Raw genomic sequence first — 23,299 nt, forward strand, 5'->3', positions numbered from 1 at the left:
TGATGGGCAAAGAGCCTGCTAGATAATGGCTGAGAGTCCCTCCAACTTTCTTATTTTGTGACACCATGAAATGCCAAAAGCTTTTGTAAATGCTTGGATGTCTGTAATAAATTTAATTCTAGGTCCTCGTCTTTTTTAAATGATGCATTTTATTTTCTCCAATTATTAATTCATATGTGCTCATCATAGAACATATGGAAATTAGAAAACTGTATTTTACTTCTCACCATCTCTAGTTCATCACTTGATCATTATTAATGTATTTTTAGGTATGTCTCTTTTCTCTTTCAAATACATTAATGCTATGTTTTTACTATAAGTTTCAGGGCCACATATTTCTTTCCACTGACATATCTAGTTTTTAAAGAACAAATACTAAATAGTACATATAATGACTAAGAAGTACTATTTACATAACTAGTAATAAATAGCTAACAAGTCCCATGAAAGAAGAGCAATAATAATTTCACATGTAGTGACAGGTTTGTGTGCAAAAGAAGTTGAGAATTATTACAACAGAAAAACACTCAGTGATATGATCAGTTAAGTTGGAAAAGTCGAATGCTTTTCTTGTTTGTATTTTCTGGATGCAAAATATCCATAGGATATGTGTAGGATAACAAACAGAATGAAAAGCAAGGCTTCCAAATCTTGACTCCGTTCTTATCTGTAAGTTAGGAAATGTGCTTAGCCTTTCTGAGTCATCATTTCTTCCCCTATAAAAGATAGGTAACAATGCCTCTCTTTTAAGATTTTGTAATGACTTAGGATAATGTATTTTAGCCATTTAGCATGGTGCCTGACAAACAAGGGAGGGTTTCTGCAAGAGTATGAGCTTAATAAAGATGCTTGTGAAATCTTCTGGAATTTGTCTTTGTGATGGATTCTTATGCCTCCGACAGTGTGTGAGTGTAGTCTAAATCTTCCTGGTAGCTTAGGAGGAGACCAGCTGATTAGTTTCCACTGTGAGAACATATTTGCCTCTCCTCTGTATGAAACCCAGGGACCCGCCCCCAGCACTGCTTCAAGGGCCATAGGGAGAATGGTGGTAAAAGCCATCTGTCTGGCTGGGATGGAGAACTGATTGATAAAATTTTATGCACGTGTTCCTTGCAAGTCAGTGATTGGGGTCTGCCTGAGTCTGAATGCGCTGTCCCTGTAGGTATTTCAGAGGACATATGTAGTGGCATTTAAGTGCTAATTTTTGCTTTGGAAGAAAGGAAGATTTGCATCAGAGACATTATTAAAAACAAACGCAGATTGAGGCTGTAACATAGGGTAAATAAATAATAATCCTCACAGTTCAGCATAATAAAATCAGTCTCACTGTGGAACCCAAGAGAACATATACATTTACTGGTTCCACTAAAATAAATAAAATAAATGATGACTCAAGTCATTGGAGAGTATGGCATAGCAGAATACATTCTAATGGTCAAAAAACTAGGGTGTTAATTCAAGTTTATTTCTTTATCAATTATGCAATAAATCACTAATCTAGTTAGAAATTTGATTTTTTTTTTTAGCTGTTCACTTAAATAGCGTATTTTCTGATGTGTCTCGTTATGAAGTGAAGCAAAGATCAACAAAATATTTAAAATAGCTTGAGTGTCAAAGCTTACAAGAAGGAAGCCTGAGCTACAGCTCTGTTCCATTTTAATCACATTTGGATGAGACGTCAACTTCTTCAGATGGCAAATGAAATAATTAGCCTTGAGCAAAAAGAGTTGCTTTTCCTGCTGTATCAAAACACTACCAGTTTCCCCTACTATCTGTTTTCACCTTCTTCTTCAGTAATAGAATAGACTACAGTTCCCAGCATCCCTGGTGACTAGGTGATCATGTAACTAAATTCTGCCCTTGTAATTGGAAGAAGTGTGTCCATGCCCAGAGTGTCTTCTGACTTGCCTTCTTTCCTGCTAGCTGGAATGTGATAGGAAAAATGGTCACAGCGGCTGTGAAGATTCTTGTGTCCATGACACCATGGAGCATCATACTATAAATTTAGGACTGATTTATGTTCAAAATGTGTAAATGTCAAGGAAAATAAATATGTACTTCCATTTTTTTAAAGATTTATTTTTTATTTATTTATTTTATTTATTATTTTTGGCTGTATCGGGTCTTAGTTGTGGCACGCGGGATCTTCGTTGAGGCACGTGGGATATTTTCGTTGGAGCGTGTGGGCTTCTCTCTAGTTGGCGTGCTGGTTTTCTCTTCTCTAGTTGTGGCATGTGGGCTCCAGGGCGCATGGGCTCTGTAGTTTGTGGCACGCGGGCTCTCTAGTTGAGGCGTGTCAGCTCAGTAGTGTGTCGCGCGAGCTCAGTTGCCCCATGGCATGTGGGATCTTAGTTCCCTGGCCAGGGATTGAACCCATGTCCCCTGCATTGTAAGGCAGATTCTTTACCACTGGACCACCAGAGAAGTCCCTATACTTCTATTTTTTAGGCCACTGTTATTAGGTTTTTCTTTCAGATTACACCCAATCTTAATTTATATATGCACACTCAGCATTCCATTTTTTGTTTGTTTGGTTTGTTTGTTTGTTTTTTGGCCACCCTGCGAGTCTTGTGGGATATTAGTTCCCTGACCAGGGATTGAATCTGGGCCCTCAGCAGTAAAAGCATGGAGTCCTAACCACTGGACTGCCGGGGAATTCCCTCAGCATTCCACCTTGAAATTCAAATTATTATAGGTTTTCCAGAGTTTTCCTGAAAGCGTATCAAACAGTTATTATGGGAGTATATCTGCTGCCCCTCTGTGGGAGGTTCAGGCACCCACCCCCAATATTACTTTCACTGAGATGGGGGGAGGTACAACGAGGCACAAAGCCCATTACCTTATGTTTTCCAGTTTATACAAAATTCCACAGTGACCATGAGTTCTGAGCAAGAATCAGATACTGTATTCAATACTGGTGCTACCCCAAACAAAGATGGCAAAAGTTCCAATGTCTCCTTACTAGTTGCTCAATTAACAAGCACTGTGTGGGACCCCTGGTTTCTAGTGAGGTCTGTGCTAAGCAATCTTCCAAATATACAGAAAACATGGTATAAAGAGTTTCACTGGGAAAGCCAGATAACAAGGTTGAAACCAAGAATAATTGAAACTTAAATTGAATAATAGGGATGTAACTTGTAACAAGAGTTTCCTTAGGTGGGAAGATCTGGGTGGGTCACAGTTGTTAGGAGTGGTCTTAGAGAAGGAGACATGATAATGGAATGTAGAGGGTTCACACAATAAATGGGGAAAAAGACAGCACAAGTGGGAAGGCAGGAGGAATCCGCCCATTTATTCAACAGCCTCATGTGTGCAAGGCTGTGCTGGGTGCTTGGGATGACAAAATAAACCTTGAACAAGTAAATTTACTGCCCTGTAGTTTAGTTTCCTCATCTGCAAGATGGAGATAGCAATAGAATTCTATTCAGGACTAAATTTATTAATGCATATAGAGCATTTAGAAGAGTACTTGGTACATAACACATACTTGATAAATATAGGCTATCATTATTGTTATTTTTTGAGGAGCTCAAAGCCCAGTGAGGGCGACAACATGTAATTATTACGAATGGTAACATGGTGTAATGATTAGTATAATAGAATGTGGATGTAGCACTCTGGAAAACACAGGAGGAGAAAACTAAGAGTTGGGAGGAAGCATTTGTGAATCCTCCCCAAAGAAATCATATTAGAACTTGGACTTGAAAGGTGACCAAAGTGGTTGTTTCTCCACATAAAGAACAAAATTCCAGGGGCTTCCCTGGTGGTGCAGTGGTTGAGAATCTACCTGCCAATGCAGGGGACATGGGTTCGAGCCCTGGTCTGGGAAGATCCCACATGCCACGGAGCAGCTGGGCCCATGAGCCACAACTACTGAGCCTACGCGTCTGGAGCCTGTGCTCCACAAGAGAGGCCACGATAGTGAGAGGCCCGCGCACCGTGATGAAGAGTGGCCCCCACTTGCTGCAACTAGAGAAAGCCCTCGCACAGAAACGAAGACCCAACACAGCCAAAAATAAATAAATAAATTAATTAATTAATTAAGGAAAAAAAAAAAAAAAAAAAGGACAAAATTCCAGGCAGAGGCACAGCTTGTATAAGGGCAAGGTGGGGAGACTAAAGTGTGGCATATGGAAAAATGCTGATCATGCTTGGAGGGACAGCCAGGATCAATCAGATCTACTGGTACATACTGTATAAACACAGCAATTGTTTACAACTAATGTCCATTCAGATAGGGTCACATCTGTTCTGATTGGCTGGTACCTATGCTGAACTGGCTGTTGTTTTGAATATCATCCCTAAAAAATGGTGTGGGAGATGTGGGAAACGTTAACACAGGCTTTGTAAACTTGGGTAAAGAATCAGGCATAAGCCCTGATGGTTAAGTTCACTACTTCCTGAGAAGCAGACATCCACTTCACAGAGACAGCTGTTACACTTTTTTGTTCTCCTTATTATCAGTGATCTTCTTGTGTAAAATTTTCAATATCATTTAATTGATAGTGGATAAGCAATTTTTACTGACAAAAAAATACAGCTGATGGCTCTAGAAGTGTCTAAGCTATGCCACATGTTATTTGAAAGTTGTGGATGTGTCTTATACACATGTGATGCAAGGGTAGGTACTAATGGAATCTCCATATAGTCCCCGCCTTTCGCAGCCCATGATGATTTGTTCTGACTGATGATGTGAGTGGAAGTGATGTGCTCACTTCTGGTCACATATTACAATAAGAGCTCATATGTGTTCTCCACGGATTTTCTCCCTTGGCTATGCCGCCATGGAGAGGTGTGTGTCAGACACCTTTGTTGGATGTGTCAAATGAATGATAGAGAAAAATGATAGAATGTAGAAAGCTTTGTTATGCTAATAAACTGTGTTTGCAGGGTTAATCTGTAACCACAGCATAGGCTAGCATTACCCTGACTAGTGTCAGAATTGTTACCAGAAGTGGAGTGTCATACATTGTTATGGACTAAATGTTTGTGTTCCCCTCCAAAATTCACATTTTAAAACTCTACCTTCCAATGTGACAGTTTTAGGAGGTGAGACCTTTGGGATGTAATTAGGATTAGATGAGGCCATGAAGGTAGAGCCCTCATGAATGGGATTAGTGCCCTTATAAACGTTATGAGAGTGTTTGTTTCCTTCTCTGCCATGTGAGGACACAGGGAGTCAGAAGTCTGCAGCTTCGAGGGGCTTCACCAAGCAGAAGTGATGGCGCTGGCACTCTAATCTTGGACTTCCATCCTCCAACACTGTAAGAAAAAAAATTTTGTTGTTTTCAAGACACCCAGTCTATAAAATTTTGTAACAGCAGCTTGGACTAAGACACACATCAAAACCCTAAAATATGTAGCTTTGGATTAGTGACTGGTGGTATGCAGTGATGAAACACGTTGGAGGCTAAAAACATGATGATCGTGTTTTGCAGGGACAAAATATTTGCTAAAACTGTCACCTGGGGAAGTTTACTTGGTACCAGATGACATGAATTCTAAGCCAGAAACTCTCGGGAAAGACACTGAAAAACAGAACCTTAGTTTGGCTGTTGCTTTTTTTGTAGCTAGATTTGACAGGGGGTCAAAGGTTTGAGAAGGGTGATTTCAGAGAGAATTGACTGGTGCATATGCAGAACTAAAAGGGAGTCAAAAGAGTACAGAAATATGGGGAAAGCTGGCTTTGAGACCCCCAAACCATAGGTACTGGGACTTAAAAGGGCTTTAAAGGCTTATTTTACCAGTAATATCTTTCAGAGCAAAGAGTTTTTTTTTTTTTTAATATGATCTCACTAGAGCCTACAGTCTCAATAAATTAAAAGCTAGATGCAAATGCCGAGAAGGTGAGAAAATAAGCATTTTAGAGTATACTGAAAAGAACTGTGTGATTACTGATACATAGAACTTACTAGAATCAAGTGAACTAGAGGCTTACTGAGTTTTCGAGAACTTTTTACTCCCAAAGAAGCTATAAATCCTGTCTAAAAACATCTGTAACTATTGAGGTTTAAAATGACTCCTCAACCAAGAAGCAAGCTGAAAAGAAGTACAGTCTTAAAGGGCAGCATATTCCCCAAGGCCCATTAAATGTCATCAAGGGATATAATGGACAAATAAGAATATCCTGGAAAGGGATCCAAGGACCTTGGAGAACAATGGGTAAGGAGTCTCCCCCCAGAGGACAGAATCCATGTCTAATCAAGTAACATTTTGCATCCCCAGGTCCTTAGAAGTCTTCCCAGGCAGAGTAGACAAATGAATGCTCTGTGTTTTCCATTGTTCCTGTTTATTGCTGTTAATCTTATTTCCCTTCCACCATTATATAATGAGGAGTGAGCAGAAAACATGTTTAGTTCATACATTTCTTGACTGAGAAGAGCCATAGTTAGACACAATTGTATAATTGTTGAGTATCATGTGGATATTCTGCATTTTGAGCAGGATTAAATGATAAGATGAAATCTTAGATCATTTCTCTTGGGGAACCATTGAGTGTTCTCTATATATGAGAGTGTACCAGGTGGAATTCCTATAGGAAACAGAAGGCACTCTCAAATTAGAATAAGTTGAGGGAGGTTTATTGATGAAGAGTTCAGTTATAAAGATGTAGGTAGAGTGTAGAGGGGACATTGAGGGATGGTATAGAAACCTGGGGCCGTTGTCATTCATGGGCCCAGAAGAATGAGAGTAAATGGCTTCCAGGACCTGGAAAAAGAGCAAAAGTGAGTCATTTAGGTCAGAAAGCAAAGGTGACCTCACAGGAAGAGAATCAGGGGCATAAATACCCTGACCTCATTCTCCTCCTCCTCCTAGTTCTCCTGGGCCTTCCTCTTTAGTAATCTCAGTTGGAAGGCACTGGGCATTGAAGCCTTCTGATGTGGTCCATATATATTAGCTTCTGTGAGCAGAGAGCTAAGTTATGAAGGGGAAGAGCAGATATGGAAGGGCTGACACATGACATAAGGAATGGGAAAGAAGGAAAAAGAGGGTTATTAACTGACCAGAATGGAGAATTTAGGCATGTAATCCTACTCACACCCCCTTCCACACATTCACAACATAGCTTTCAGTGAGGAATAAACACATGATGATGCATGTTGTAGATGGGAAGAATTCCAAGCTTCAACACTGGATCAGTGATCTATGCACTCAGTAAGGGGTTGATGTGGGCCAGGACCCAAGTTCATGATTCCTTCCAAGGTATCAGACTGCTGGCCCAGGACTAGTCATTGCCTGGTTAAAAGTAAGTAGCAGGGAGTAGAGTTCATGAAGTATGACAGTGTATGAGCACCAGGTGATCACTCCACATTCTCCACTGACCACCCTGCTCACCTCTTGGTAGATTCATTGCATTAATGGTGCCAAATCTTTACTCCTCCCTATACCCATGCTTTTCACTATGTGACTTTGCAGTTCCTTTCACTAAAGAGATGGAGCCTGTTTTACCACTGCTTAAAGATAGGTTATTCTTGTGATTTGATTTAACCAATAGGAAGAGGCACAAGTGATACTATACCTGTTCCAAGCTGAGGCTCAAGAGGCCTTATGTGTCTGCTTATGCTCTTGTGCCTCTATTGCCATGAGAACATGCCCTGGTTAACCTACTGGAAGATAAGAAATATCTAAAGCAGAGCCGAGTCACTCCAGCCAAAGTCATCATACGTTAGGCAATACTGGCTGAACCCCACACATGAGAGCAATCCCTGGCAAGATCACTACAGATTAACCTGCCTGCAGTTGATTCAAGATGTGTGAACATGAATAGTTATTTTTGTACACTATTGAGGTTTTGTGGTTGTTTATTACAGTGCTACTGTGACAATAGGTAACTGATACAGTCACTCATTCTTCTCCAGGTACATTAAATGATCACTTCATAAGGCTATTATTCTACTTTATTGACAGCCTTGACTGCATAACAGCTTTAGGTCTAACTCTCATGAATAGTCATTTTCACAATGCCTTTTTCTTTAGTCCCTATAAGAATTGTTTTAGGCCCTCATTCACACTCAGTTCCTTTAATCATGCTTTAGCCTTAATTAAAGCCAGACTCTAGAATCAAACAGTATTACGTTTAAGTTCTGGCTTTGTTTTTTAACAACTATAATCTTAGGAAGATTAATTATACTTGTCAAGCTTCAAACTCCTCTTTTGTAAAATGGGAATAAACTGTTGTGAGAACTAAATGAGACATGTGAAGCTTTTAGCATAATGCCTTTGCTTTCCCTCATTGATAAGTCTTAGCCACAAGAGAAAAGGTTATATTTAGTTCTTGTTGTTATCACACTTGGAGATGAAGTATGGCATGTAAGTCACCAAACTGGATGGAAGGGATGAGATGAACCATGTTTACAACCACAATTTTTATTTCTGCCTATTGTTTGTTGCATCTTTCCCAGGGAAGAATAGTTTTATGAGGACCAGTAATTTTATGAATAAAAGCAAAGGGGCCAAGACTCCTTAGTTTATGGTTAATGTTTACATATTCCCAGGAGGGCAGCATTGCAGGTTACTTTACTAAGTCAACAAAGTTTGGAGCAGGTGATTCTAGTGTTCTGCTGAAGACAGTCTGTACCTGTTGGTGAGTCAATTGTTGAATTTTCAGGATTTTTCTTTAGCTGGATGTTCTATATACTTGCTATTAAAAATTAAATTAATAAATTCACAGTGAAATAAGTTACATTAAAAACAAAGGTAGCGACTACTCAAAACTCATCACTTCCTAGTTATTTTACCACATTTTACTACTATCTATGCTCTTGAGGTTATTTATCAATATATTAATTCCATCTGGGTGGTAGAAATATTATACAATGGTGTGGTATGATACATCTTTTCCCAACTCTGAGTTAGTGACACCACATTGATCCATTGAAACTGCCCATGGTGGCAGTATATACAGCTGAGAATCAGCAAATTCTACAGACCAGGGTTTTGTCTTGGCAAGTCAGTTGACCACCATATAACAGCACACCACTGGGTGGTCGGCTGACCTAAGCAGACATTGTTGGTTTTGCACTTGTTTAGAAGGACATTTTCCCCTGCCTACCTTTGCCATGATATGATATTAGGAAGTTGCCTATAGCTGTCATTATTCCTGCAAGGAAACGTTTTCTTCTTCACTAATATACTGATGAGTCAAACAAACTTTAGAAAAAGCCATCAGAATTAACTTCAGAATGTGGTCATTGCCATTCTTAGCTACCTCATGGTCTGGCAAGGGGAAGAGTGAGAAAAGTATAGCAAACATGAGGCAACCTTGGAAACCCGGGGCAAATATTTTCTGAGGATTCTTTCATTAATCTGATTTCTTGGCTGACTGTGGTGTGTGGAAGGAGTAGGGGCTTGAAAGGCAGGAGATAAGTGCTCCAAGCCCTGCTCAGTTGCTGCTCTCTCTGTGGCCTTATTCCTGTCACTTTCACTCTTCTGGGGCCTCAGGTGTACTCCTCCAGAAAATGAGGGCATTGTGGTAGATAATGTATGAGATCTTATTTAGCTCTCAGATTTCCTGATATTCAGGTCATACAGGGGAAATAAAAAGGAGCATCTCTGAAAGACTCTCCGTTTCCTCTCCTCCAATCTCCTTATGAATCTTTGGTGACAAGGTCCATTCTAGAGCCATGTGGCCAGCTGAGTCACATCTTTCAAACGAGGGAATTTAATGTAATGAGAAAGATTTTTCATAGGAAGATTGTGACCCGTGCCTCACGGCTTCTGATTTTGTTACAGGTTATGTGAAGAGCAAACTTCAGCCCTTCACGTCCCAGGATGATTTTAAAAGAGTGCAAAAGCTGCGTGGAGGGAGATGACCAGAAAAATGGCTTTCTCCACTTTTAGAGGTTGTGGGTCTCTGGAAATACATGCCAGCAGGAGGAAGGAGGGGTGGAGATACAGAGTTGGGGCCCTGGATCCTGCTGGGTAAGCAGCTCCTTCGGAACTGGTCAATGCCGCTGTCCCCAGCTAGTCACTGGCCTCTTCCACTGCCCCCCCCCCCTGCTCTGAGGCCAGCAGCCACCTCTGCCTCTACTTGGCTGGGCTGGGCTCCCACCACCGCTGAGCATAGCAGGGGACACTCATCGCCCTGAGTCAGACAAGCAGGAGGGGATGACCTATTAGACCACAGAATCCTTACCACATTCTCACTGGAGTCTGACTCAAGCCCGCAAAAGCAGGACCATCAGATTTTGTGGCCAAGATCCTCTCACCTCCTTGGTCCCCAAACCCTCTGGGTGTCCATCCACCCATCCTATGAGTGCTCCTGGTGGTGAGAAACCCCAGAGCCCTGAGAGGATTTCTGGAGAAAGAAGCAGTTTAGGGCAAATGAATTATGCTTTTAAGAACAAGCTGGCACCACACCCTCAGATGAAAATTGTTTCATACTTTGCGAACAATTCCTGACATCTCTGGGCTTTGACCGCTTGTAATTTTGTCTCCAACTAGACTGTAAGTCCCTGAGGCCTCTTTGGTTCATACTTCTTCCAGTACCAGTCACAAAGGAGCACTGGTGGGTATTTATGATTTGATAAATGTTTCCCTATGGGGCTCTGCTGTTCCAACTTGTGACGCCACAGGGATGGACATCACCTGCCTAACAATATGACGGCTCAGTCCCCCACCGCAGATGAGATCTGCGCTTCTGTGAACTCACTTGACACAATGAAATGCTTCAGTGGCCAAGATAACTCTTTCTCTATCCTTACTTTCATTCTATATTTCTATCTTTCTTTTCTTTTAACATATGATTTTTTTTCAACCTTTTGCACAGTTTTGCACAAAACCCATCTAGTTCTCAAAGGCTTCATTAGCTAACCTATTGGCTTTGACATGTGGATCAATTTTGAGGGTCTCTCCTAATCTAAGACTGTTTTTTTCCCCTAAATCATTCTTGAATTTGTTTTAATAGTTCTTTTTAAACTGATTCATCAACTCAGATTTAAAAATTGTTATCAGTTAATCTTAGCAGTATTAACAGCCCCTTACCATGGATTTTAAGAGCCAATGCATTGCATTCGTAGAAGTGGAATGAAGAGAAATGAAAACACAAAAACTTGCATATAAATGTTCATGACAGCATTATTCATGATAGCCAAAGGGTGGAAAACCCCTAGGTGTCTATCAACTGACACACAGATAACTAAAATGGGGTCTATCCATACAATGGAACATTATTCAGCCATAAAAAGGAATGAGTTACTGATCCATGCTACAGCATGGGTGAACCTTGGAAATACTATACAGGCAAAGAAGCCAGATTCAAAGGACACCTATTCCATTTATATGAAGTGTCCAGATTAAACAAAGTCATAGAGACAGAGAGTAGATTAGTGGTTGCCTAGGGGTTGGAGAGAGGGGTTGAAGAGAATGAGGACTTACTATTAAGGGGTATGGAGTTTCTTTTGGGGGTGATGGAAAGGTTCTAAAATTGACCATGATGATGGTTGCCCAACTCTGTGAATATAATAAAGACTACTGAATTGTACACTTTAACGGGACAAAATGAATGGTCTATAAACTATATCTCAATAAATCTATTACAATAAAAATTAAAGAAGAGCCAGTCTACCAAACCTCTTATTTTTATTTCACAAATTATCTTTTCCATTATGTATTTATCATCAATAAAATATCTTGCTCCTGAGTAATTAAGAAAAAATATAGTAGCAATCATCTTACTAAGAAACAATAATATAATAACATCATTAACAACAATGATAACATGCTTTGTTTGAATGGAATAGCTTTTTATATGGATCAACGAGGAAGCATTATTTAGTTGAATAGATTGGCAACAGCTACTATTGATTGCCTTTTAAAAATTATCGGCATATGGGAAAATCAAAGTACTTTTAATGCCTCCAGGGACCTGTGTGACCTGCTTTCTGTTTCTTCTATGCATCATCTCCCCCAACTCTTCCTCCTCACTCAGTGGCCTCTGGCTTGCTCTCTCTGTACACGCCTGGCACGCTGCTCCCACCTCAGCCTCTGCTCTGGCTGTTCTCTCTGCCTGGAACTCTCCTCCCACATACATGAGTGTGGCTTCACTCTCACTAATTCAAGTTTCACCCAGAAGTCAACTTCCCACTGAGGCCTCCCCTGACCACCCTGGTGTATCCGTCAAACATACTAAATAGCTTACTTATTCATTATGTTTACATTTCCTTGTGGATTTCCTCTTTCAGAATATAAGTTCTATGAGGTCAGGGATATTTGACTATTGTATTCTCTGATACACCCCTGGCATTTATCACAGTGCCTGGAATATAGTAGATGTTCAATTAATACCTGTTGAATGGAGGGATGGGCATAGATGCCAGTAGTCCAGTTTGAGGTATGCTGTCTGTGCTTTGCTACTTAATTTATCAATCAGTACATCTCTATCTTTATACATCCTTCTAACTTGGGATTAAATAACCATGCCAAACCCAACCAAACAAATTGGAAAACTGTCAAAATGTGTCTTTGGAAAGTAAAGAATCAGTCATTTAAAATGAAATTAATCTATAAGGAGAAATATACAATATAAAAAAAATCTGGACTACATGTTAACTATTATTCTGGTAAAAATATTTGATAGATCACTTTACTAAGTTAATATCATATATTAATTCAGTCAGCCAAACAAATATTAATTGACCATCTTCTGTGTGCTGGGCACATGGTGGCAGTAATATAATGGTGGCTCTTACGTTGCAGTGGAAGACCAGCACAAAGCAGCTAAACAAGTACATATAATGCCAATGGGTACTGACAACTCTAAAGAGAAACCAGTAGGGTAAGGGATAAAGAATTAAAGGGGTGCTGGGTTGGTCAAAAAAGACCTGTTTGAGGTGCTGACATTTGCACAAAGACTTGAGTAAAGTAAGGAGGAGACTCATGCACATCAGAGTGCCCCAGATAGAGGGACCAGCTGATGCAAAATCCCGCAACTGGAAAATGTGGGCATGTTTGAAGAAAAGCAAGGAGTGAAGAAGAAAGGTCTAGGAAATGATGTTAGACTGGTCTCCAGGAATCAAGTCATCAGGAAGCCTTGCAGACCATGGTGAGGACTCAACAGCTGTCATTTTAGGGCAAGAGAGCCTCTGCCAGGTTGAACTGACATGATCACTTCTCCATTGAGTGACATGATCTGATCTGAGAATGTAAGTAAAAGCAAAAGGATGCAGGCTATATGAAAACCAGAGGGAAATCTGGGACTAGACTCGATTTGGAAATCATCAGTGGACCACAAGGAAAAAGAGCTAAGTTGAGTCTCCTCTGCCTCGGAAAGATCAGACCTCATAGAACTTTGCCCTCATCCTGGGAGCTTCCTGTATGATGGGTAAGCTGGCACATGTCCAGAGGAGCAAACAGGACAGTCAGGAACTGTGTTGTGGTGAGTTCCATCTCCTCAAAGGCAGGATCCAAAAATGTCATGGGATAGACTCCTGTTCAGGATGGAAAGTAAGGATGCTTTACTCGTTCCCCAAAGTTACATAAAAGAGGAGGTCTTAACTAAGTTTGCTCCTCTCCTAGATTGGGTTTCCCCAAAGCAATCCCTGTGACATCAATTCAATGGTAAATAGTTTAGGAGGAAAGCAAAAGAAATACAGATGTGGGAGAGGAAAAGTGAGACAGGGAAAGGAAGGTAGCCCATAAACGGTTTTTTACTGAATCAGATACTGCTGTGAGCGACTGGAACTTAGTTCTGCTGGGGACTGCTGGGAAATGGTGTGAAGCAAGGGAACTGGGATATGTATACACCAATTACTATCTGACATTCATTGAAAGTTACTTCCAGTGGATGTTAATTCCCTTTCACTTCTTGCCCATCATGTGAGTGGCTAAGCTGCTGGATATGGGGGCCAGAGAAAGCTCTTAGGCAAAGAGAAAGTTGGGCTGCTGTGCCCTGAAGGAGTAGGGGTAAGGGGTATGGATACGGTTCCCTCAGAATCTGCTGCAACCACCCCTCAGGGTTACTGTTATTCATGTAGGCTGCCTATGTGCTCCCTGGGGTTTTGCAATCAGCCTCTCATCCCTTCTGGCCTCTCCAATCCCAGATTCTGTGGCACGGACAGCACAGGAGGAGGATGTGCTCCTCAGAGTCCAATCCTGCAGACAATTCCTTTGGTGGAATTCACAGTCTGCAGAGCACATAGTATTAATGGCCATGAGAACTTAAGGCAAGCCCATCACAGATCAGTGATAACACCCTAAGACTGTCTTTGAAGAACTGGATCATAGGAAAGCAAGAGTTTTATAGTTCAAAGTTAGGTTATCTTTTGTTTGTGACTATATCTGTGGGAAGAAGCTTATGAAGCCAGTGGCATCTTTCCTGGATACCAGGAGCCAACATTTTTCTCTATTTCTGTTCCCATTAAATACTATGTCTAGGGCACATGTGTTCTAAGTGATTTAACAAAAGACACTCTCTCATTGGCAGGCAATGCAAATATAAGATTAGCTTAAAGCATTTTCCTTTTGAGCTGAAATTTTGATTTGAGGCCAGCATTATCTGGGAGAAGATTATGTATGACTGAGTTTTAGTTAGATGCTGAAATGAAATGAGTGTGTGTGTGTATGTGTGCGTGTGTGTGTGCACATGCGCAGGAGCCCAAAGTGGGCTCACACACTTGCATGGAAATGGTGACCCGGTTCTAACTCTAGTGGGACAAGCAAGGCTGTTGTAAGGCAGGAATGACTTCATCAGGAACTCAGGAAATCCTCACTCAAACTTCCAAATATACAAATAGATTCCTTTTATTCTGCTGTGAATCAAAATGATGCCACGTCCTGTAATGAAGGATGTTGTTGACCAGGTTGAATGGGAGCCAACGGTGCCTTGCCTTTGTTTCTATGACCGTTGTTCCAAAGTTCAGCATCTTAAGGCTGGGAGTCACCTTATTTGGCAAACACTCAGGAATTCTGTTTCCAGATTTATTTGGGGGTGACAGAATTTTCATTTAATTTTTACCCCAGGGTAGGAGACATGTTAATTGCTTGAGGCCAGATGCACAAATATTTATGTACTCTAGGCAGGCTACTGTGCAGCCACATGAAAATAGAGAGTAATAGCTTAAAAAAAATTCCTACCATAGTGAAGCTACACTGTCATTGAGCCAAGGACTTTTTTTTTTTAAGTTGTCATCTGCAAATATATGTGGGAGTGGGTCAAAAGATAATGTTAGCTTATTTTTTCTTTCTTGCAGAAAACCATAGGCAACCATTAGTGTTTCTAAATATTAACTTCTCAAACCAACCAGGTAACTTGCTCCTGGGGATGGTAGGGTGAAACGGTCTGTTGACCAGGCACATGGGGATGAAGGGTAGTTGTAGCACCTTGAGGGCTGTGATATAAACACTTCTGAAATCAACAAGTGGACTCCCTAGGAGACACAAATGTCTGAGTCCCCTCAACCCAGCTGCACAGGGCCCATGTGGGATATCCTCCTTTGGATTTCAGAAGAGGGCACGCTGCCCAATTTTCCCAGCTGCAGGAAAGAAGAAATCACCCTAAATACTGAGTTAATGCATGAACTTGCAGTGTCTTCTGTCCCGCCTTCTGGTCCACCCCCATCAAATTATCTTTGTTTTAGGCCATGACTCATGACCCATCCCCACCCCTCAGTCAGCTGTGACTCATAGCAGAAGCCAGATAAACTGAGCGTGGAACAGCAGGGTGGGAGAGCTGCCGTGCTTTTCCTTTTCTTGCCTAATGAGAAAAGTTAGGTCAAATGGTCAGGTGGTGGGAATCTTCTTTGAGGGATTTGTTTTGTCTTTGTGTGTTTAATTTAGGGAAATTCCTTCATTGGATGGGGGATCTGGCTAGGTGTTCCCTTTTAAGGTAACTCAGTGATACTGTGTTTCAAGCTTTGACCATTGGTAATCATCTACCTTCGACTGATTGTGCAAATGGCCCTAATTTTTTTTTTTTTTTTTACTGCTCCCAGCATCCTTGTCCTTGGTAATGGGAATTTAAAGCTACTTCCATTAAAGGGTGGAGTCTCTTTTACCCACTTCTTGAATTTGGGTTTGGACATGTGACTTACTTGGTCCAATAGAAAGCTGCAGAAGTGATAATGTGCCAGTTTAGGATCTAGGCCTCAAGAGCCCAAAGAGTTGTTTCTTTTACTCCACTGCTTTTCTGTGCTAACAAGCCCAGGGTAACCTGCTGGAAGATGATCATCATATGCAGCAGAGCCAAGTCATTTAGGCCAAGGCTATCCTAGACCAGACAGATCCTAGGCCACCTGCCAGTTGGCTACAGACAAACGAGTCAGCCCAGCTGAAATGAGCCAACTATGGCCCAGGTTAACAGAACTGCTCAGCTTACCTGTAGCTTCATGAGAAAAACAAAAACAAAAAACAAAATTGCTGTATTAAGCCACTAAGATTTGTGGTAGTTTGTTACTTTGGCAGTAGATAACTGAAATGCTACCCTTGTGTGTTTTAAATCTATGAACTGACATTTTTAGATTAAAAGAACTCATGCCCTATGTATTTCAGGAGACCATACTTCTGAATCTTGAGTCCTCTCAGTGATCAAAATATTGTTGCTAAAGGCCCTCCAAAGTTGGAGAAAGTTAAGCTCTTAAAGCATGTCATATGAATTTATTAAGAAGAAAATTTACCTCTATTCTTCTGTGCATAGGTTATCAAACCAAGATGCAGTAAGTGCCAGACCCATTGTATTACTTTGCTAAAGCTGTAAAATACAAAGTATCACAGCCTGGGTGGCTTAAACAGCAGAAAGTCATATTCTCACAATTCTGGAGGCTGAAAATGCAAGACCAAGGTGTCAGCAGGGTTGATTTCTTCCGAGACCCCTCCCCTTAGTCCTCACGTAGTCTTCCCTGTGTATCTGTGTCCCGATCCTCTTCTTATAAAGACCAGTCATAATGGATCAGGGCCTACCTGAGTGACCTCATTTTAACTTCATTACCTCTTTAAAGACCATATCTCCTAATGCAGTCCCATTCTGAGATCCTGGGGATAAGGACTTCTACAGATGAAGTTGGAGGGACACAATTCATTTAGAAGACTCATGTATGTGCTGCCTGTTGTTCAATTCCTAAAACACAGCTCTGATTATATGACTACCTTGCTCAAAATCTTTCTATGGTTCTAAATTGTATATAAGGATGGAATAAAGATTCATTGTTCCCCACACTGACCTCTCCAATTCCTCCATTATCTATTTTTTTGGCTGCTCCACATGGCCTGCAGGATCTTAGTTCCTCAACCAGGGATCAAACCCAGGCCCTTGGCAGTGAGAGTGCCGAGTCCTAACCACTGGACCTCCAGGGAATTCCCAATTCTTCCATTATCTTAATCCAATATCCATACATGATTATTTGCTATCTTTATTTCTAATTATTCAAACCACCATGACTGACACATATTTGCCCCTTTAGTCTACTTTCAGTTCCCTAAACATACACACACACACACACACACGCAGAGTTCTATCTCTGTAAATCTTATTCAGCTCTCCCCTGTGTCTGGGATGGTTTTGCCCACAGCCTTGCTTGTCAAAATTCTTTCAAATCCTGTAACCTCCAAAAATTCTTCCAGTTTCATACTCCAATCAGATTGGATCTCTTCCAAGAAATCTGGTGTCACATGACACCTCTACTATTGTACCTTTTACAATCTTTCTAGGTTATGACTATGTTGGTTGTGGTGTGAGCTGCAGTTATAGCTTAGTCACTCTTGCATTTCTTACAGTGGCCACTATGGTGCATTTCATATTGTAGGTACTTGGGATAGAAACTACCATGGTCACCATTTTCCATGTTACCCTCTCCTTCTTGGGCACACAGCCTCCCTTGCAGCTAAAGTGGGGACATGTGACTGAATTTTTGCCGGTTGGATGTATGCAGAAGTAATGTACAAGTCCCTATGTGTGGATATGCCAGTGAACTTCCTGTTTACTCTCAGAGGTATCTCCTGCCCTTCTCATCTTCCACTGTATATTACAGGACTCATTTTCCCAAGCTGCCTTGCCTTTTGGACTCTTGATAGGTTCAGCCAATGGAAGAAACCAGATGAAAATTGAAGTTTGGGAGGGAGGGAAAGGGAAGCCGGGATACGTCTCTCTCTCTTTGCTTCCTATGGTGTCTCTGTTATCAGCCACATCTCCTCCATGGCTCCAGGTCCACTGGACACGAGTCTAGCATGGATCTTGCTTCTGTTGGATATTCTAGGTCCTGGACTCTGGGAAATATCCCAGCTCTCATGTGATAGTTTCCTGATGTTCCTCTGTTTGGTGGCCTTTCTGTCCCTTGTGTGGCATCTGTAAAACAGGAACCATAATGCCTGCCTCCTAGAACTATTATGAAAGCAAATAAGCTAATATACGCAGAATTCATAACTATGGAACTAGTGCCTGATGGAAACCAAATCCTGAGTCTCCCCCACATCACCTAGACATGTATCCTTCTTGAGTCCTCTCCTCCTCAGTCTCTAAAACTCTGCCTGGTCATGTTTTCTTTCCTACCTTCAGGCCACTTGTAGGTCTGTCTTGCTGCTTCTGTGTCCTCCCTTCAGCCCTTACTCTGTAGAGACCTCCCATGATTTACTTCACTACATCTCTTTTTTCCACTCCATTTTGAGAGAGTACCCTCACCTTCCTGGTTTCCATGCTAAACTTTCTTCAAGGAGGACACTCCCATGTGCATCCATATCTGTCATCTCCCTCTCGAGTTTCCATCCCGTTTCTCCAATTGCCTCCTGGGCCCTCCTTGTTGGCCACCCAGTGCTATTCATGGAAGAAGTGTCAGGTGGGGAAAGGAGAGGTCTAGTCTCCAACCCACCACTGATGCATTTAATAACTAATTTTGGGGGGACTTAGATTCTCCTTTAAGAGAGGGCTTTGGGGACAGCTGATTTCTAACTAATACTCCTTCTAACTCTATTGCTTTGGTTTTGCATCAAAACTTAATTAATCATCTCCATTTCCCACTCTTCAATGACTTTTACTCCCAACTTCCTTATATCTGTCAGTATTATGTCATTAAGGCTCAAAATGCTAGAAGTCAGATATGAATCACTCTCCTTCTCCACTTTGGCAGTTGAGGAGTTAAGAACTCCACTATTAAGTCCAATTACTTGAGTTCAATTCTTGACTTCAGCACTTATTTATTATGTTACATGGCTATCTTTCTTTCTCTAGAACACAGTTTTTCACCTGCACAAAAAAAGAGGAAATGAGGAAAACACTCAATGCAGTACTTGGCATATAGGAAGCACTCAAATAAATGTTTATCATTATTCTTCCATCCATTCATCCAATAAACATTTGTTTGGCAGTGCAGTTACTTCCCTCTTGAAATTTATTTTTACTTATTTTATCTCCTGAAAGTTGATTTTTTCTTTTGAAAGAGGCTTAATTTCTCTTAAGTTACAAAACAGCTTGCACAGTAAAAAGCTACACAAAATATATAAGGAATTTACACTTTTAGGAATAAAGTATGCAGGTAGGGTGACCATACATCCAATTTTCCAAAGATGGTCCCAGATCATACCTATCATTCTATCTTAATTATAAATAGCATCCCATTTCTGTCAAAAGTGGCCCGAGTTTGGATGATAAACTATGTGGTCCCCTATGTATACGTGAGTTGTTTGGGTCTTGGGCTCTATCACCACAAAGTGCTCCTAGAATAAAGCTCCCATATTTAAATGACATTGGGTAAAGAGTATTTAAAAATAAATACAATTCTTATCTACTGTGATTTTTCACTCAGTGGCATTTATGTAATATGATTCACTTTATGTTTGAGGCTGAACCTTTAATACATTTTATCCTATGTGTTTCAATAATAAAGTAGAATCCATCTGATTAGTAGTTTAAAATAATTTTCTAGTTGAAACTCATACAACTGCATTAAAAACAAATACGTAATATTTGCTTTTCTGAATTGGAGATTATGTACATGTAGGTTCTTTCTCACAAAATATGCTATCCTTAATTTTTGTATAAAGATTAATTATATCTCAAAAGGAAGAAATGAAAGCTTCATATCAGAAGAGAAGTTCTTTATAGTTTTTAACTTCCAAGAACCACTGTACAGGGAGATCAGCTCAGTGCTTTGTGACCACCTAGAGGGGTGGGATAGGGAGGATGGGAGGGAGATGCAAGAGGGAGGAGATATAGGGATATATGTATATGTATAGCTGATTCACTTTGTTATAAAGCAGACACTAACACACCATTGTAAAGCAATTATGCTCCAATAAAGCTGTTAAAAATAATAAATAAATAAATAGATAAATAGATAAAACACACCCAACACACCTGAAAAAAAAAAAAAAAAGAACCACTGTAAATAAAGTCATCCTCAGTAGAGGCTGTAATGTTTTCTTTGTTATTGTTTTTGCTTGTGTTTGTATACCTTAATACCTTAACACCCTATCCAATTAGTATGTCTGGAGGAATTCATTCCAGGTCAAATGTGGAACAAAACTTCCAACTCACTTTTATTCACAGCTGGGGCAGCCCTTGAAATTGTCAAGGGAAATTCTGGGGACTCCGGGGTCATACTGGAGAGTGACATCAGTCCATTTCCTCGGACTCCCTTGCTCAGAGTCTTTAACTAAATAACATTTTGGAAGTTTAAATGAGGTGTCCTGCATTCCATGTGATTTGAGGGACTCAAATATTTTTAATTCAGTAAAAAAATTCAATTTAATTCAAAACAACAAACATTTTCCCCCAAGTCTTATGCAATATGCCACAGAGATCATAAATACGATTGAAATGTGAATTTGTTCATACAAAACAGCAACTTCCCTCAACCCCCCCTCAAAATGTGTAAAACCATGGTTTCCTCCATAGGGAAGAGCTATGGGGATTACAGTGGTTTGGCAAATACACTCTCCATTAATTGCCACTTACATCAGTTAACAAAATTAAGTGATCAGATAGATGAGAACACTTGGTGTCTACCTCAGCCTTGGGCCTTATTGTCGTGTTGAAATGGAAACCCATGAAACACACATAACTAGTCCCTCACTTGCATATGCTTAATTCAAATATAGATGTTGAGGCTCTTCTCACAGAAATTATGCTTTAAGGGATCTGGAGTGGTTCGTAGAAACTCACATCATTCAAACACTCCAAGGGATTCTGGCAGGGACTCAAATCTCCATCAAGATGAAATCCATCCTGCCTCTCAAGAAATGAAGACCCCTGAGGGGGTAGGTTGGAACCCAGAAGTATTCAGAGCACAGAGCGAGGAGGCACATCATATATACACACATGCACACAATTCATGAGAAAAGTATTAAAATCATTTTGGACAAGGAAGACTGTGGATGAATATTAGTACTTTGATTCCTGTTGGATTCCTTTAGTTTGATACTACTAGGCTAACCCATCCAATCATCCATCTTTCCATTCACCCATCAATTATTTACTAAGTACCAACTACATGCCAGTCTCTGTTATAGGCCCTAGGGTTAATTATGCTCCAGTAAATGATTTGGTTGAAGTCCTTCTCATTTTTTACCTAATCATTTTAACTCTAATGCAATATGTTGAGATTTGATTGGAAACTGAAATATTCAGATGTGCTATAATAAACTGGTTTTATTGCACTTCATAGTGGATACTTGGTTCTCCTTCTACAGCAGACCTGGACTCTAGTGCCAAAAGTAGGATTTAGTGTCTGCATAATTCAATTTAAAGAATACTTGGTAGGCTTCCTATTTCTGCTGTCCCCATGCACCCACCCCTCTTTTAATTGCTAATTGATGGCATGAAATACGAATATGTTCATTCGAGTTTTAAGGCTTTGATCTTTATTAGGCATATCATCTAGTTTTTATTTATACTTAATCTTTTTATAACCCTACCACTATCTCCCACCCTCCACCTACCCCTGGTCCCACCCCGAATGGCTCATGTCCACCTCTTACACAATATAATATATAAAATGCTGAGCTAGAACCCAGCAAACACTCCTACTGAGTCAAATGTCAAGTACAGGCGGGGAACCTAGGGAATTGGGTAACTGACAGGGGTGCCGTGATAGAGGAACAGGATGAGGAAACATTGTACCATTGTTGCTGCAGCTGGCAAGCTAATACAGACAGTGAAAGTGCTGCAAGGTAAACCAGCCACCCTGCAGGTGGCTCCCCTTCCCTCCCCAAATCCACTCTCCACCTTTCTTCACCTGCTCTGTACCACGGGAGGCTGACCCACATGGACTATGCTAGTGGGTTTTGTCTTCATTTGGGCTTCCCCAGAAGCAGACACTGAGATAGGGATTGATCGTAGTGCAAATAACTGATTTGGGTGGTGATCCCAGGATGTAGGGAAGAGAGACAAGGAAGGAAATGAACCTAATGGTGCGTATGTTATCAAGCAAGTTTTCATTGCAGGCAACGGGCACTGGGTCCTGGGGGAGCTCTGGGAGATGGTGCAAGGTGAAGAAATGGGGTATTTATTCACTGACGCCTGCCAGCCCTCCTGCAGTTTAGGGCTGCTTTGGGGAACATCCACTTTCCAGTACGTTTGCCATGCACGTGGGCCATGCGTGCTCCTCTGCCAAAATGCCCTCAGGCCAAATGTCTTAGGAGCAGAAAGCCTTCCACATATACTTGGGTGCCAAAGGGATATGGTCAGGGCTGCTACTTAGCTTGGGTAACGGGTGGCACCAGCAGGAGATTCAGACAGTGGGAGGGGAGTGAGGTCCAAGGATCGTGCTCTGAGTGTTCACCCTTCCCCACCGCCGCACCCCTTCCTCCCCTTGCTTCGGCTGCGCCCCCTGACAAAGTCTGCAGCTTGTGTCAGGATGTTCCTCTCCCTACACTTCCTCTGGTTTCCAGAACGTGCTCCCTCACTTTGCCCCTCAATCCTACCAAGGTAACCGCTTCGCGATGTCACAGACCCCTTCTTGCTTTTCCAAAATCATGCCTGCAACTGTATAAAAGCCCCCTTATTAAACAGTTCTCTACTAGCCCAGTAAAATGTACCTTTTGTTACCTGATATAAAATATACTTTTATATCTGGAGTCCTCTCTCATTAATACTTCACAGCAACTCAATCGTTCTCACGTTTCTTCTTTTGCAGGTGTAAGAACCTGACAGGTAAGTTGTCCAGTGCTCTGAGGGCTAGGATGTAAACGAAGCAAGATGGAAGGTCAGTTTTGCTGATGACAAGCCCATGTTCTAAAAACTATGTAATCCAGCCTTGTTGTTAATAACAAGCGTTATTGATGCTGGGTTTCTGGCTGAATGCTAAGCCCATTGTCCAGCCCTTGGCCAGGTCCCCCTGAGCCGGGGGGTGTGGGTGGGAGTGAGGGATGCAATGCA

At 41.1% G+C, this 23,299-nt stretch overlaps 1 long non-coding RNA gene across 2 annotated transcripts in view; it reads right to left on the bottom strand.

The window, feature by feature from the left end:
- Positions 1 to 1,809: 1,809 nt before the first annotated feature.
- LOC309644506 overlaps positions 1,810 to 23,299 on the bottom strand; it is a 169,881-nt gene continuing 148,391 nt past the window's right edge. For both annotated transcript variants that reach the window (XR_014254461.1, XR_014254462.1), the window contains exon 3: positions 1,810 to 23,098. This is a non-coding gene — a long non-coding RNA (uncharacterized lncRNA). The remainder of the gene's footprint in view (positions 23,099 to 23,299) is intronic.

The sequence above is a fragment of the Balaenoptera physalus genome (assembly GCF_965194825.1).
Source record: "Balaenoptera physalus genome assembly, chromosome: 16".
Classification (NCBI taxonomy): domain Eukaryota; kingdom Metazoa; phylum Chordata; class Mammalia; order Artiodactyla; family Balaenopteridae; genus Balaenoptera; species Balaenoptera physalus.